Genomic DNA, 15,480 nt, shown 5'->3' with positions numbered 1-15,480 from the left:
GGGATCCGAGCTCAAGCAAGAGCCGAAGCCACCCTCCCGGCCCAGAACCCCACGCTAAGGGAAGGGAGAAGCGGAGGGCGTGGGCGTGGGCCCCATACCCTACCCTGTCCTCAGAGAGTCATAGATACTCCCGCCGTTTACCCGTGCTTCATTGGTCTGTTTCGCTTGATGGCCCTCCGATCTGCACTTGTTAGATGGCCCTCCGACCTGCAACCGTTTTCTATGGTTATATATGTGTTCCCTTTCTTGTAGTGTATCTTATTGCCCATTTTACTATCATCCTGGGCTTATAGATCGAGTCAATCCTTCATGAGATGAACTGCAACATGTCGGCTATAGCGATTTAATTCATGAATGCGTTTTTTATATTGTGATAGTGAAGAGCAAAATTCCTCTCAAGAGAATTAGCATTACATTTACACCAACTGGTAGGCTAAATGGTAAAGAGAACTGGTGAAGAACGTTACCCCTCTACATACACATTTCTTTACTGGAATCTCTAAATGTAAATACTGGCAGATCCAGAAAATGTCCTTGTACAGTCGTAGAGCTAATTACATTTAGAGGATTCTAAATTAATATCTAAGGGGCTTTTATACAATTATAATGCAGAGTTAATAAAAAAACTGTTTTAAAATGTATATGTTCATTAAGTAGTCTTGCTTGTCTCAGAGCAGCGCGAAACATTGCTGAAATAGTTGACCACACGTGGGTAGGCTATTGCTTGTTGGGGGGGATTTTCACACAGTAGCCGGGCTATTAAACTAATCGTTAGAAAACAGATTGGCTCTCGGAACTCATTAACATTTTTTTTGTATTTTGTATTTTGTATTAATTACAGTCATTTACCATTCTCATTCTCGGACTGGAAACGTTGTTTGCAGAGTTCACAATCTCATTTTCAAGTTCATGTTTAAAAGATAATGATATTTTGGAGAGGATTTCATTTTCAAATAACCGAAAGTGAGCGGTTGTAATCTGAATAAAGGGGAAAAGGCCATTCTTGAACATAGGGTGAGACAATAGGCCCTTTTCATTTTGTCTGGCTTGCCATTCCAAATAAAATTGAATATTTTTTGCTCATATAATTTAAACAGGTCGCTCTCCGCCTGACTCTCCGCCAATGCCACCTGGCAATCAACCAAAAACACAACATCTACTGTGGTATTCCATTTCCAGCAAGACTATTCAAGCCATCGACTCACTGATGGTTGAAGATGATGAGCGAGTGCTGCAAAACCAGTTCAGATTTAAGTATAACTTTTGTATTACTGACGCCTTTAGTGAGAGGTCTAATGCTTTAATATTCAACCATTTCTACCCTCTGAATTCATATTCATTATATAAATACATCAGATGAACCGCAACATGTCAGTTAAAGCGGTTTGATTCATGAATGCATAAAATCAACTAATGTCAGCCTTTAAATGCTTTATTATCCAAATGTTTAAAGTGAGTGTGGACGACGGAGAAAATGCATTTGACTGTTAGTTAGCGCTTTCAAGAGGAACGGAAAATTGCATGTCAATAAACCATGTACCATCGAAAATCTCTTCCCAACTATTTTGCAATCTATATGGCTCTCTGCCAATAATTACATTTAGATGATTGGAGGATTCTAAATTAATATCTAAGGGCATTTTTCGTTAGGGAAAATCTGGAAAACGATATGCGCAAGAGACGGTGGTAATATTTTCTAATATTACGGTAATAATATTTTTCCTTTTAGAGAATATAATACATGGCATCCAGGTCAGGATAACCAAAGCATTTCTTTATTAAAGACTATCAGAAAGAATGTTGGTACTTATTTATTTTGATCCAAAGCCATGAATGAGTGATTCATTCATCTTTATGCAGGTGCCAGGCTATATGACCGCGCCATCAACTTGATTATTTAGCAGACATCACTTGCTTTTATTCCATGTGTAACTCTGTGTTGTTGTTTGTGTCGCACTGCTTTGCTTTATCTTGGCCAGGTCGCAGTTGTAAATGACAACTTGTTCTCAACTAGCTTAGCTGGTTAAATAAAGGTGAAATAAAACATTTAACATTTAAAACAATATTCAGTCAACACATATATCTTAAGAATATCATGGAATATAATTGAACATTTTCGTTTCTAAATTCAATCACCTTCTTTGTCCTCATCATTCAGTTAATTGAAATTCAATTTTGAAGTTGCGCACAATTATCAGATTCTATTTGGTTTATATCACCCATTCATTGTCAGGTAGAGACACATTTAGCGCCTTCAGACCCAAAAGCATAATCAGTGCTCTAACTCCCCCTTGCATTGGTCTGGAGCAATGAAACAATGATGCAGGGTAACGTACTAAACCACAAATTACCTCTAAGTCTCACAGCATAATCTCAAAACTTTTAGTTGAGCAACCACTGAAAGCCCAATATAGGCTATATCTCAATCAATAAAAAAAATACTATATTCTGGTGCTCCTGAATGTTATGCTGTGCTCCTAACTTTTTTAAGTTGGGAGCAATAATTTTTTATTTAATTTAAAGCCCTGTGTGTAGGTGTTATATATTATACAATATCAGTCACGACTTCTGCCGAAGTCGATGCCTCTCCTTGTTCGGGCGGTGTTCGGCGGTCGACGTCACCGGTCTTCTAGCCATCGCCGATCCATTTTTCCTTTTCCATTTGTTTTGTCTTCTTTTCCCACACACCTAGTTTTCATTTCCCTCATTATGTGTTGTGTATTTAACCCTCTGTTCCCCCCATGTATTTGTGTGGTATTGTTTATTTGTAAGTGCTTGTGCACATTTGTTTGACTGGTGCACATTGGGTTATTTTGCCCATATTTTGTATTTCGTATGCCGTAGGTTTTACCTTTTAAACTGCTCTGGCTATTACCAAGTTCTGCTCTCCTGCATCTGACTTCCCTGCCACCAGGTAAGGGGTGCGTAAAATATCAGGCAGACGGGGATGGTGGGTGTGTGTGTTCACTTAGAGGGTAGTACATATTATGAAGGTTCTTGCAGGTGGAGAAAGTGTAGTTTGGGTCGATGCGTTTGAGTTCACGGACAGTCAGGAACATTCCAATGGGAGAACCAAGTGTAAAGAAGGTCTGAGGATGGACAGACAGCTGGGGGTAGTTAATGGACACCTGGAGAGAAAGAGAACGTGAGAGAGAGCGAGGTGGGGAGGAGGGGGGAGTGTATTTATTTATATTCAGCCCACAGAAGAGCAAGAAAATAAGCTTGAATAGCCCAGTAGAACTCGATCCCATACAAAATGTCAACATAATGTGATATTACATGGGTCAATACAATCCAGTGAAAATGAATGACCCTGTCGTGGAAATGACCACCAGGGATACCTGAAGTCAAACTTTAATGAATCATTCTTTATTGTCAGTTAACTGGAGAGGTTCCAACAAACGTATAATGCACCACAGTACACATTGGTGTAACGTCTGCATCCAACTCACACTCTCAAACACGTAGATCCTCTGAACACAACTCACTTTCCAGCTCTCACTCTCAAACACATAGATCCCCTGAACGCAGCTCACTGAATTCTGATCACCTGTTCACACACCTGTATGTCATTATGACACACTATTTAGTTCAGTTCTTTGCACCACATCATTGTGAAGTATTGCTTGTTTTGTGACATGGTTCTATTTGGAGTGCTGGTGTCACTGTAATTTATGCCGCCTGTGTATGAAAGTTTTTGCCTGCCTCACTGATGATGCCTATTCCCTGCCTGTACTTTAGCCTATCTTCTTTCCTTTTATCAACCTATTGCCTGATCTCCCAGACGATGTTACTAGCCTTTTCCCTGCCTGTACTGTTGCCTTTTTGGACCCCCCTGTGTATACCTTCTGCCTGCCCCTGGACCCAGCTTGTGTTTTTTTTTAAGCTAACCTGGCCTTATGACTCCCATGTTTTATTCACGTGACCAAACTCGTCTTATCTTTGGTTTCTGTGAGGGGGGGGGCATGGCAGCGCGCAGAAACTACCCTGTTACGTCAGTCTTTCCTCAGTTAGCGCTAGGACAACTGTAGCCTACATTTTTCCGGTTTCGATGATTGTGTTATACTGTAGATACTTCTGTGAATGTCTGAACATTGCATCCAAAAATAAACTGCTCACATTCTGAACATAACTTTAAGGACTGTGTTTGTGCAAAATGTTTCTGAAAACTGTGGCCAGCTCAAATGCTGATTGTTGCGTCATTCAATACTGACCATTCTAAATAAGTGTTCTAATCACACCGGTTTGATCGTACACTACAGGGACCACTGTAGAATGATCACATACGTGTGAAAAGGTTCAATTGTATTCATTTGGTTATTGCTTAAACAATCAAAGGAGGTTCTATCATAAGTAAACAAAATCAATGCATGAAACCAAAGACTTTCAAACCCTTCATTCCAGGTTGTATAATCCAACGAGAAACTGATCCTCCTTCCATAGCCCTTACTTGTAAAACCATTGCAGTAGAATCTTTTAACTTAAGACCTTCCCTTCATACAGTTACACATATGCGTCATTACACAATTTCAGTAATGGATTCTGGCAATGACATTTCAGCTGGAGCTTTTGTTGCGAGTGGCATGTTAATGACAGATCAAACTGATACCCCAATCAATTACGGGCACGGCTGACCACCCCCCTCCTCCTTCCCGGCATTCATTCTTCTGGCATTTCTTCTTCAGATAGTGTTTCAGTTTGTCCAATGGCACATGTTCAAAGTGGATGGACCTTGATAATGTCCTGATTTCGCTCACCTGAGCCACCACTATCCTTTACGGTTCATTATGTCTTGTCCTTTTTCTGACCAGTACACCAGCAGCATGAGAAGTTTGGACGGGATCTCTCTCCATGCTCACTCTACGTGGACACATGCCGCACTCCTGAGATAAAAGGCAGTTGATAGCTTCGACTGGACGCTGTGCACAGGTTGCTGGCTCGGACTCAGGAAGGACAGGGCCATAGTGAACGCCATTGTAGTCATTACTTCAGCCGGTTAGAGGGGGTGAGGCTCACACTGTTCTCGGACGAATTATCCCTTCCGTGCATCAAGACACCATCTGTGGTCACCTTCGCCATAACCTCGAAAGAGGACAGACCAGAACAATCGTTTAGTTTAGGGCATTTCTGATTCAGGAAATCCAGGCAAATGATTCACTGTATGACAAATTATTACTTCTACCAATATTCTTAATACAAAGAGAATAACAAGACACATTTGAAACCATTTTTGCAAATTGGCTTACACTCACTCCCCTATCACATTGGCGACCTCACAGCAGAGTTACAGGTTCAGGGAGTTGATGGCTAATTCTTAGGGAGAAATCCCAACCATACAACAGACCCAATCTGGTGAGATTTGTATTGAAGCAAGACAAAAAAAAAACAGCAATACACTTCTTCATATAAAACACCTTATCCATCACCCAATCAAGCTCTCTGTCTGTAAGGTTACCTGCTTTGGTCCACATGGCATAGTCTCAGCACTTTCTAGTAACAATCCCCAAATCCAACAATCTGATACATTCTGTAGAACAGAGACATTACTAGCTATTTGTAAGGAAGTATTTGACCTGGGGAAAACTTCAATCCATTTGGAGTAACTGTCAACCCTTACCAACATACATTTTTCCCTTTTACAAGTAGAATAAAAAGTAAACGAATCAAAATAACAAATTCAATTAGAATTACAACCCTTGATAACTCCATAAGGAAATAATTGTATCCCATAAGGTAATTCAATGAATAGTAAAATAGACTAGAGACAGGTTTCCCTCATTCAGGGGCAGCGCTCCCTCTCTCTCCTTATTGTGGTCCAAATCACACATAGGACTATTGATAAATTATAAACTTCTACCAGTGTTTACATATTACATTTAAATATCTCACCCAATGTTGCTAGCCTTTCTAGTGAGGGTGATCAGGCCTTACCAGAAAGTCAGAACAGAGGTCAGAGGTCATTCAACCCAATTAAGTGAGTGTTCTTTCCCTTTTCTTTCCCTGTACCTCAGACTCATTATTTAAATACATTTTGTGTGCCAGATTTACATTGGGTTTTTCAGTACATTTCTTTATCAAGAGAATTTACATGTGTGTAACCAAAACTTGGACAATAGATACTTCAGAAAAATTGTGTCCCCTTGAAGTTGCAATCTTTCTAACCTGTGAAAAACCCATTAAAACCAAAATAAAAGACCCCACACAATGAATCAAACACAGTATTAACACCACTAACAAATATTCATAACAGTTGGGTTTTGTGTGGGTGCTGGCATTTGTGTTAAAAACAAACAAAATGGCCAGGCCTCACTTAATTTGGGAGGTCCCTTAACAGCCGGAACCGGGGACAGTGGTCCCAGACCACATAGAAACTACTGTCAGGTCAGTCTCGTCACACAGAGCCTGAGGGAAGACAGAGAAGAGATGAAGACACACACAGTCTCACCAGTGAGTCAAGGTCTAGGTCCACGCTCTGTAGTGTAGCCAGATGCTCCTGGAGACCCATTCTGCACAGAGCCTGCTCCAATGCATCACAGATCAGAGGGAAGTGGTCACGGTTACACCCCTACAGGACAGACAAGGAAGGGGGGTTATCATATTATAGAACATGAATATAATGGGATAGTCACTACATAAATACACTGTGATGTCTATAGCATTAACAAAGTGGCATCTAGACATGAATTGTACTGTACCGCAGGATGTCTATCAATAGAGGCCTACAGTGCCCCCTCATATAGACAATAGAGGCTAGGATGAGTAACATTATCTATGTAAGTGTAGCACACTTAATGAATCCACTGTGAGATTATAGTATATGGAGTTTAGCTTGAGGTGTGTCAGTCAGGTATGTAATACTACAGACACAGAGTCTGTCACTGTAAAGACCTGGTTACCTCATCTCTGTCTGCCTCTCCTGATCTGGTCTTCTGATTGGTCAGCAGGTCAAACAGGATCAGCAAACCTGTAGGTGAATCTGAGGTTGTTCAGCGATAAAGATAAGCTAATCCTGTTTAAAGATGTAGGATTCCATCAGCTGCCATGTTTCCTAGACAGTTGCATTCTTTATTGAATTGTAATTAGAATGGTTGTCAAATAAGTCATATTTTGTGGAGTGTCTGTATCTGTGTATTATATGTGTCTCACCCATGAGGCGTCCAACCACAGACACTGCTCCAGTAAACTCTGGGCGTCTGTGTTTGAACAGTAAGTGGAGTCATTCACTACACAGACACAAACACACACACACACTCCTGAAGTAATTCACTAAAGACAGACAGTTAACTTCTATGTGCTACGTGGGATGCTAGCGTCCCACCTGCGGGACACAGCCAGTAAAATATTAGGGCGGCAAATTCAAAACAACAAAATGTCATAATTCAATTTTTTCAAACATACAACTATTTTACACCATTTTAAAGATACACTTCTCCTTGATGTAACCACATTGTCCGATATCAAAAAGGCTTTACAGCGAAAGCAAAACATTAGATTATGTTAGGAGAGTACATAGACAAAAATAATCACACAGCCATTTTCTAAGCAAGGACATGTGTCAATAAAACCCAAACCACAGCTAAATGAAGCACTAACCTTTGACAATCTTATCAGATGACACTCCTAGGACATTATGTTACACAATACATGTATGTTTTGTTCAATAAAGTTCATATTTATATCCAAAAACAGCATTTTACATTGGCGCGTGATGTTCAGAAAATGTATTCCCACCAAAACATCCAGTGAATGTGCACATCAATTTACAAAAATACTCATCATAAACGTTGACAAAATATATAACAATTATTTAAAGAATTATAGATAGACTACTCCTGGATGCAACCGCTGTGTCAGATTTTAAAATAGCTTTACGGAGAAAGCACATTTTTCAATATTCTGAGTACATAGCTTGCCATCACAGCAAGCTATACAGACTCCCGCCAAGTTCGCGATCACCTAAACTCAGAATTAGTATTATAAATATTCTCTTACCTTTGCTGATCTTTGTCAGAATGCACTCCCAGGACTGCTACTTCCACAAGAAATATTGTTTTTGTTCGAAATAATCCATATTTATGTCCACATACCTCCATTTTGTTTGTGCGTACAGATCACTTATCCAAAGGCATAACGCACGAGCGTGGTACCAGAGACGAAAAGTCAAAATGTTCCATTACCGTACTTAGAAGCATGTCAAACGCTGTTTGAAATCAATCTTTATGGTATTTTTTACGTAAAATTGCGATAATATTCCAACCGGACAATAGCATATTCATTCAAGAAGAAAAAGAAGGAACGGCGCGCTCGCAGGATCGCGCATATCCAATCCCTTTGTCCACAGGCAGTCCACTCATTGACTGAGTACCTATTATCTGCCCAGTGACAGGAGAATGCTGAAAGAACTTTCTGAAGGCTGTTGACAGCCAATGGAAGCCTTAGGAAGTGCAACGTGACCCCACAGAAACTGTAGTCTTGATAGAGAATCAAAAGAACTACAATTCTCAGACTTTCCACTTCCTGGTTGGATTTTTCTCAGATTTTTGCCTGCCATATGAGTTATGTTATACTCACAGACACCATTCAAACAGTTTTAGAAACGTCAGAGTGTTTTCTATCCAAATCTACTAATAATATGCATATTCTAGTTTCTGGGCAAGAGTAGTAATCAGTTTAATTTGGGTACGTTTTTTCATCCGGCTGTGAAAATACTGCCCCCTACACCCCAACAGGTTAACAAACACACACACACAGTTAACAGATACACCCACTCCTGAAGTCATTCACTACACAGACACTACACAGACACATGGCATCAGCCTCACAGGCGAGGCTGATGCCATGATCCATGAATACCAGGCGATCTATCACCTGAAAAACACACACAGACAGGCCTTCAGTAGAGCAGGACGCATGTCTCTCACACACACAGACAGGCTTTCAGTAGAGCAGGACGCATGTCTCTCACATACACAGACAGGCTTTCAGTAGAGCAGGACGCATGTCTCTCACACACACAGACAGGCCTTCAGTAGAGCAGGACGCATGTCTCTCTCACACACAGACAGGCCTTCAGTAGAGCAGGATGCATGTCTCTCACACACACAGACAGTTAGAGGACTATAAACTAGCACACGCACCTAAAAGGAGTTTAGTAGGGCAACTAGAGGTAATCCATTATACTAAATGGCTTGGAGATTGACCAGAGGGCAAACTGTAAATCTCTCTCTTTCACACACACACACACACACACACACACACACACACACACACACAGGTATCTCTGCTGTGATGTTGTTGACGCCACTCTTGACAGTGCGTGGGCGTGTCTGCTCCGAGGGGGATGAGACCCATTCCTCCTGCAATGCAATTGGCTGGTACTGCATGATCAGCTGACCATGGAAGGGAGGTTAGGGGTGAAGAGAGAAAAATAGAGAGTAAATACAGATGGAGGGAGAGGGTGCAGACATGACAATTAGGGAAGGGGAGGTCGCTACAGTTACATATTGCAATATCATTTTTGGCCAATATTATATAGATATTTGACTACAAGTATCGATTTGTAGCTTGTTCTCCATCTTCTTTTTAAATAGTGAGCCAACATATTATAACAAATGTTCTTATGTTCCCTATTGTCTCTGCAGCAGACGTATACTCAGTTTATTAGGTACATCACTCCGTTCACTAAAATGGTTCACTCCTATAGACAGTGAGTCACATGGCCGTGGCTTGCTATATAAAGCAGGCAGACAGGCACCAAGGCATTCAGTTACTGTTCAATTGAATGTTAGAATGGATGAATGACCTAAGCAAGTTTGAGCGTGGTATGATCTTCGGTGCCAAGGGCGCCGGTTCCAGTATCTCAGAAATGGCCGGCCTCCTGGGCTTTTCACACATGACAGTGTCTAGGGTTTACCGAGAATGGTGCGACAAACAAAAACCATTCAGTCAGCGGCAGTCCTGTGGGAGAAAATAGCTTGTTGATAAGAGGTCGAATGAGAATGGCAAGATTCATGCAAGCTAACAGGCAGGCCACAAACAGGCAAATAACAGCGCAGTATAACAGTGGTGTTCAGAACAGCATACTGGAACGCACAACTCGTCGGTCCTTGTCATGGATGGGCTATTGCAGCAGACGACATTACATTACATTTACATTACATTTAAGTCATTTAGCAGACGCTCTTATCCAGAGCGACTTACAAAATGGTGCATTCACCTTATGATATCCAGTGGAACAACCACTTTACAATAGTGCATCTAAATCTTTTAAGGGGGGGTTAGAAGGATTACTTTATCCTATCCTAGGTATTCCTTAAAGAGGTGGGGTTTCAGGTGTCTCCGGAAGGTGGTGATTGACTCCGCTGTCCTGGCGTCGTGAGGGAGCTTGTTCCACCATTGGGGTGCCAGAGCAGCGAACAGTTTTGACTGGGCTGAGCGGGAACTGTGCTTCCTCAGAGGTAGGGGGGCCAGCAGGCCAGTGGTGGATGAACGCAGTGCCCTTGTTTGGGTGTAGGGCCTGATCAGAGCCTGAAGGTATGGAGGTGCCGTTCCCTTCACAGCTCCGTAGGCAATCACCATGGTCTTGTAGCGGATGCGAGCTTCAACTGGAAGCCAGTGGAGAGAGCGGAGGAGCGGGGTGACGTGAGAGAACTTGGGAAGGTTGAACACCAGACGGGCTGCGGCGTTCTGGATGAGTTGTAGGGGTTTAATGGCACAGGCAGGGAGCCCAGCCAACAGCGAGTTGCAGTAATCCAGACGGGAGATGACAAGTGCCTGGATTAGGACCTGCGCCGCTTCCTGTGTGAGGCAGGGTCGTACTCTGCGAATGTTGTAGAGCATGAACCTACAGGATCGGGTCACCGCCTTGATGTTAGTGGAGAACGACAGGGTGTTGTCCAGGATCACGCCAAGGTTCTTAGCACTCTGGGAGGAGGACACAAGGGAGTTGTCAACCGTGATGGCGAGATCATGGAACGGGCAGTCCTTCCCCGGGAGGAAGAGCAGACGACCACACCGGGTTCCACTCCTATTAGCTGAAAATAAGAAGAAGCCGTTCCAGTGGGCACACGATCACCAACACTGGACAATTGAGGAGTGGAGAAACATCACTTGGTCCGTCGAATCCTGGTTCCTGTTACGTCATGCTAATAGCCGAATCCGAATTTGGCATAAGCAGCATGAGTCCATGTCTCCATCCTGCATGGTGTCAACTGTACAGGCTGGTGGCGGTGGTGTAATGGTGTGGGGAATGTTTTCCTGGCAAACATTAGGTCCCTTGATACCAATTGAGCAACGTTTCCAGGCCTCAAAGAATTCAAATCAACATGTGTAGACTTTACAGTGAAATGCTTACTTATGAGTCCATTTCCAACAATGCAGAGTTAAAAAGACAAATAGTACCGAGACAATGTGCCGGGGAACGAGGTAGTTGATGTAACTGAGGTAATACAGTATGTACATGTGGGTAGGAGTAAGTGACTAGGCAATCAGGATATATAATAAACAGAGTAGCATCAGCGGTGTGTGTGTGTGTGTGTGTGTGTGTGTGTGTGTGTGTGTGGTAGAGTGTCAGCATAGTATGTGTGAGTATGTGTGAGTGTGTGCATATAGTCTAGTGCGTGAGCATAGAGCCAGTGCAAGGGAGTCCGTTTAAAAAAAATGAAGATAAAGAAAGGAATAATAAAAGGGGATCAATGTAAATAGTCTGGGTAGCCATTTAACTGTTCAGCACTCATATGTAGAAGCTGTTCAGGTACCTTTGGTCCCAGATTTGAAACTCCGGTACCGCTTGCCATTCGGTAGCAGAGAGAACAGTCTATGAGTTGTCGTTTGCAAACTTAATGATGGTGTTGGCAGTGGCGACCCGTCATTCAGGGCAGGTGGGACTCTTTGAGCCCCAAATGTATATATATATATATATATGTATATATATATATATATATATATATATATATATATATATATATTTCTTTTTATATATATTTCTTTTTATATATATATATTTCTTTTTTGGGGGGGCTTGCCTGTTTTGAATGTTATTTTGGCATTAATACGTGTTACATATCAGTTTGCAAACAAGTAAAAAAATATATACATATGATTGAGTTAATAAAGCCGCATACAAACAGGCAGCTCCAAAACGTAGGTGTTTCAGCCTAGCTCAGTGCTTTCTGTGGTGATGGGGCAGGCCTGCAGAAAATAGGAGCATTGCACCGTGATTGGCTCAACATTGCACCGTGATTGGCTCTGTCACTCATGGGGACATTGTCACCCGCCGTTAGTAACGGTAGACATCAAGAATGTGAGCCCTTTGGGTGCTGCCATAGAGTTATATTAGAAGTTCCCTTCCAAGAAGGCTCAAGGTCATTGGCCACAGATAAAATTACGTCAAATCACGTTATATCTACAGTAGCTTTGATTGGACTGATCATGTCAACATCTTACTTTCAAAATCTTAGCGAGCAAGCTAGCAGTCATCATCATAAATCAAGTAAACAATCTACTGGCAAATCCGTTTTAATCCTTGTCATACGAAGATAAATTATAGATAAAACGTATTGGTGCTCATCGACCATTGGACATAAACATTACACAACAAGTTGGAAATCGCAAATTCAACAATGAGTTGTTTGGAAGGAATCGGTGACATTGGCTAACCGCAAGCATTGCAACTGGGAGGTCAGACTGGGAAAATACATTTTGAACGGTCATCCAACTCAGAATTGTAAATCTTTTTCTTTGATGACAAAATTTGCCAACGAAGGACCGCCGCGCACAAGGTGAGTCCAAAAATATCTTATATGCTGCTGGATAAATTATGTAATATGCCAGGGAGATATGGTCAGCCATATCAGTTATGTTTTATAAGAAGGCAGTAAACTAATTGTTTCGCTGCCAGACAAGGCTCCGCTGATAGCCAGGTGTAGTGGTGGTAAGGATTCACTCCATGGTGCTGAAAAGAAAGTTCTGCTGTTGGGACAGCTTTATGTAGGCCCTAACAGTTTGTGGGCACCACTTGTCGCCGTTATAGTGCAATTAATGTATTGTTCAGTGTTGTGTAGTGTATTTGCTGGCATGCATCTAAAAAAATGTTGGGGAGTTTGCCCCACCAAGATTTACATGCTTTAAATCGCCACTGGGATTTGGAGTCGTGCCCACCCACGCAGTCATGGGTGAATAGGGAGTACAGGAAGGGACTGAGCCCACACCCCTGAGGGGCCCCAATGTTGAGGGTCAGCGTGACGGATGTGTTGTTGCCTACCTTCACCACCAGTTGCAGAGGGAGGTGTTCAAGGGTCCTTAGCTTAGTAATGAGCTATGGTGTTGAACGCTGAGGTGTTCCTTTTTTCCAGGTGGGAAAGGGCAGTGTGGAGTGTAATAGAGATTGCGTCATCTGCAGATTTGTTGGGGCGGTATGTGAATTGAAGTGAGTCCAGGGTTTCTGGGATGATGGTGTTAATGTGAGCCATGACCAGCCTTTCAAAGCCTTTCATGGCTACAGATGTGAGTGCTATGGGGCGGTAGTCATTTAGACAGATTATCTTGGCGTTCTTAGGCACAGGGAATATGGTGGTTTGCTTGAAACATGTAGGTATTTATCAGGCTGTTCTGGAGGCAAAGGGGGGTCCGACCCAATACTCTGACAGACCCTGCTCCCAGTACCCAGCATACCTCTCCCCATCTACTGCCACTACCTCCTCCTCCTCTCCTCCCACAACACACACACACACAGATTCTCAATTAACCCAGATCAAACAGATACGGAGACAGTGTGAGCATGTGACGCGCTCACACTGCCTATTCATCTAGCCTATTCATCTAATCTCTGGCAGCCGCAGTGACTGACCCAGTGGGCCGCAGACCAGAGAGGAATGTTATATCTCATCCATCAGCTGTTCCACACTCACTACCTATTCCTGTTACTTCCCCTCCAAGCCTGTTCCAGTCTCACCGAGTCCTCTCTGCAGATGGGGAGCCACAAGTCCTTGGAGTCTGCACAGAGACAGTAAAACCAATGGGGTTGTACAGGCTGGTAGAGAGGCGGGGTTGGCTCCATGTCAACGACCTCGAAGGAGGAAGTGAAAAAAGGAGATGTCTCACCCACCACACCAGACACCTGTAGTGGTAACATCATTATGACATTATACTGTTACTTACGGTGTAACTCACAAACTAGAAATCTGTGTTTCCACAAGTTTTTTATTATGGCAGCACGTTAACTTAAAAGGTTTCTCTTGTAAGATGGAAAGAGAACAGCAGTCAGGAGCACAGGTCAAATTAGTGCCAGCTACCTGGCTTATACTAGAGGCTCATGACGGTGAAGCCAAGCTATTTAGCTAATTAATAGACCTCTGGCTTAGCTACGCTTGTCACGATCACTGTCTTCAAACTCCCTGTCATAAATGAGCCAATGCGCAGCATGCATGTAATTCCACATCTTTAATGGAAGTGAAACCTTTCACGTAAACCGAAATCAAACATGCCGCAACTGTGGCGCACACAAACACTCACAGAAAATAATAATACCCACAAACACAGGTGGGAAAACGGCTGCCTAAGTATGATCCCCAATCAGAGACAACGATAAACAGCTGCCTCTGATTGGGAACCATACTAGGCCAACAAAGAAATAGAAACATAGATATGCCCACCCAAGTCACACCCTGACCTAACCAAATAGAGAATAAAACAGACTCTCTAAGGTCAGGGCGTGACAACGCTAGTCAGCCAGCCATAAGGCAAAGCTTTCTTAGCCTGGCTGCAGGTTTAAATTGTATTTTTTTTATTGTCACATACCCTGGAAAGGCGCAGTGAAATGTGTTGTTTTACAGTGTCAGCCATAACTTTTCAGTACAAATTAGGGTTAAGTGCCTTGCTCAAGGGCACATCGACAGATTTTTCACCTAACTTTAGCTGTTATTATTGCTAGTTATCCTTGGTTGCTGTATCTATCTAGCTAGTAGGTTTATATTTTTTATTTAACCTTTATTACCTAGGCAAGTCAGTATAAGAACCAATTTTTATTTACAATGACGGCCTACCCCAGCAAAACCCTCCCCTATCCCGGACGATGCTGGGTCAATTGTACACCGCCCTATGGGACTCCCCATCACGGCCAGTTGTGATACAGCCCGGGATCGAACCCGGATCTGTAGTGATGCTTCTAGCAGTGCGATGCAGTGCGATAGACCCCTGCGCAACTCAAGATCCCTGCCCTGGAGTAGCTACATGATTGAACACCACAGTCCAGTCCTTGCTAGTTAGCTATAACAGACTCACATCAGTCAGTGCAGTGCCCGTTGCTAGCTAGCTAGCTAATTGTAGCTGGTCAGGACAGAGAAGGCAATCCAAAAACAATATGAACTGACCTGCTGCTGATCTGGATAGTTTGGTAGGACAGTCGGTCAGGGCACTCACATTAAATTTTCTGACACTACAGACCAATGACTGTATACAGAAGTGCTACCCTGTCACTAAACT

General features: G+C 42.6%; 1 long non-coding RNA gene across 1 annotated transcript; it reads right to left on the bottom strand.

Moving 5' to 3' along the window:
- Positions 1-3,843: 3,843 nt before the first annotated feature.
- On the bottom strand, positions 3,844-7,310 carry LOC123730402 (uncharacterized). The gene is made up of 3 exons (XR_006761787.1): positions 6,897-7,310; positions 6,446-6,565; positions 3,844-5,082 (listed from the first exon to the last, which is right to left on the bottom strand). It is a non-coding gene; the product is annotated as an uncharacterized lncRNA (long non-coding RNA).
- Positions 7,311-15,480: the final 8,170 nt, after the last annotated feature.

The sequence above is a fragment of the Salmo salar genome, chromosome ssa24 (genome assembly GCF_905237065.1).
Source record: "Salmo salar chromosome ssa24, Ssal_v3.1, whole genome shotgun sequence".
Taxonomy (NCBI): domain Eukaryota; kingdom Metazoa; phylum Chordata; class Actinopteri; order Salmoniformes; family Salmonidae; genus Salmo; species Salmo salar.
The sequence above is the reverse complement of the archived record's forward strand: the minus strand, read 5'-3'. Positions and strand labels throughout refer to the sequence as shown.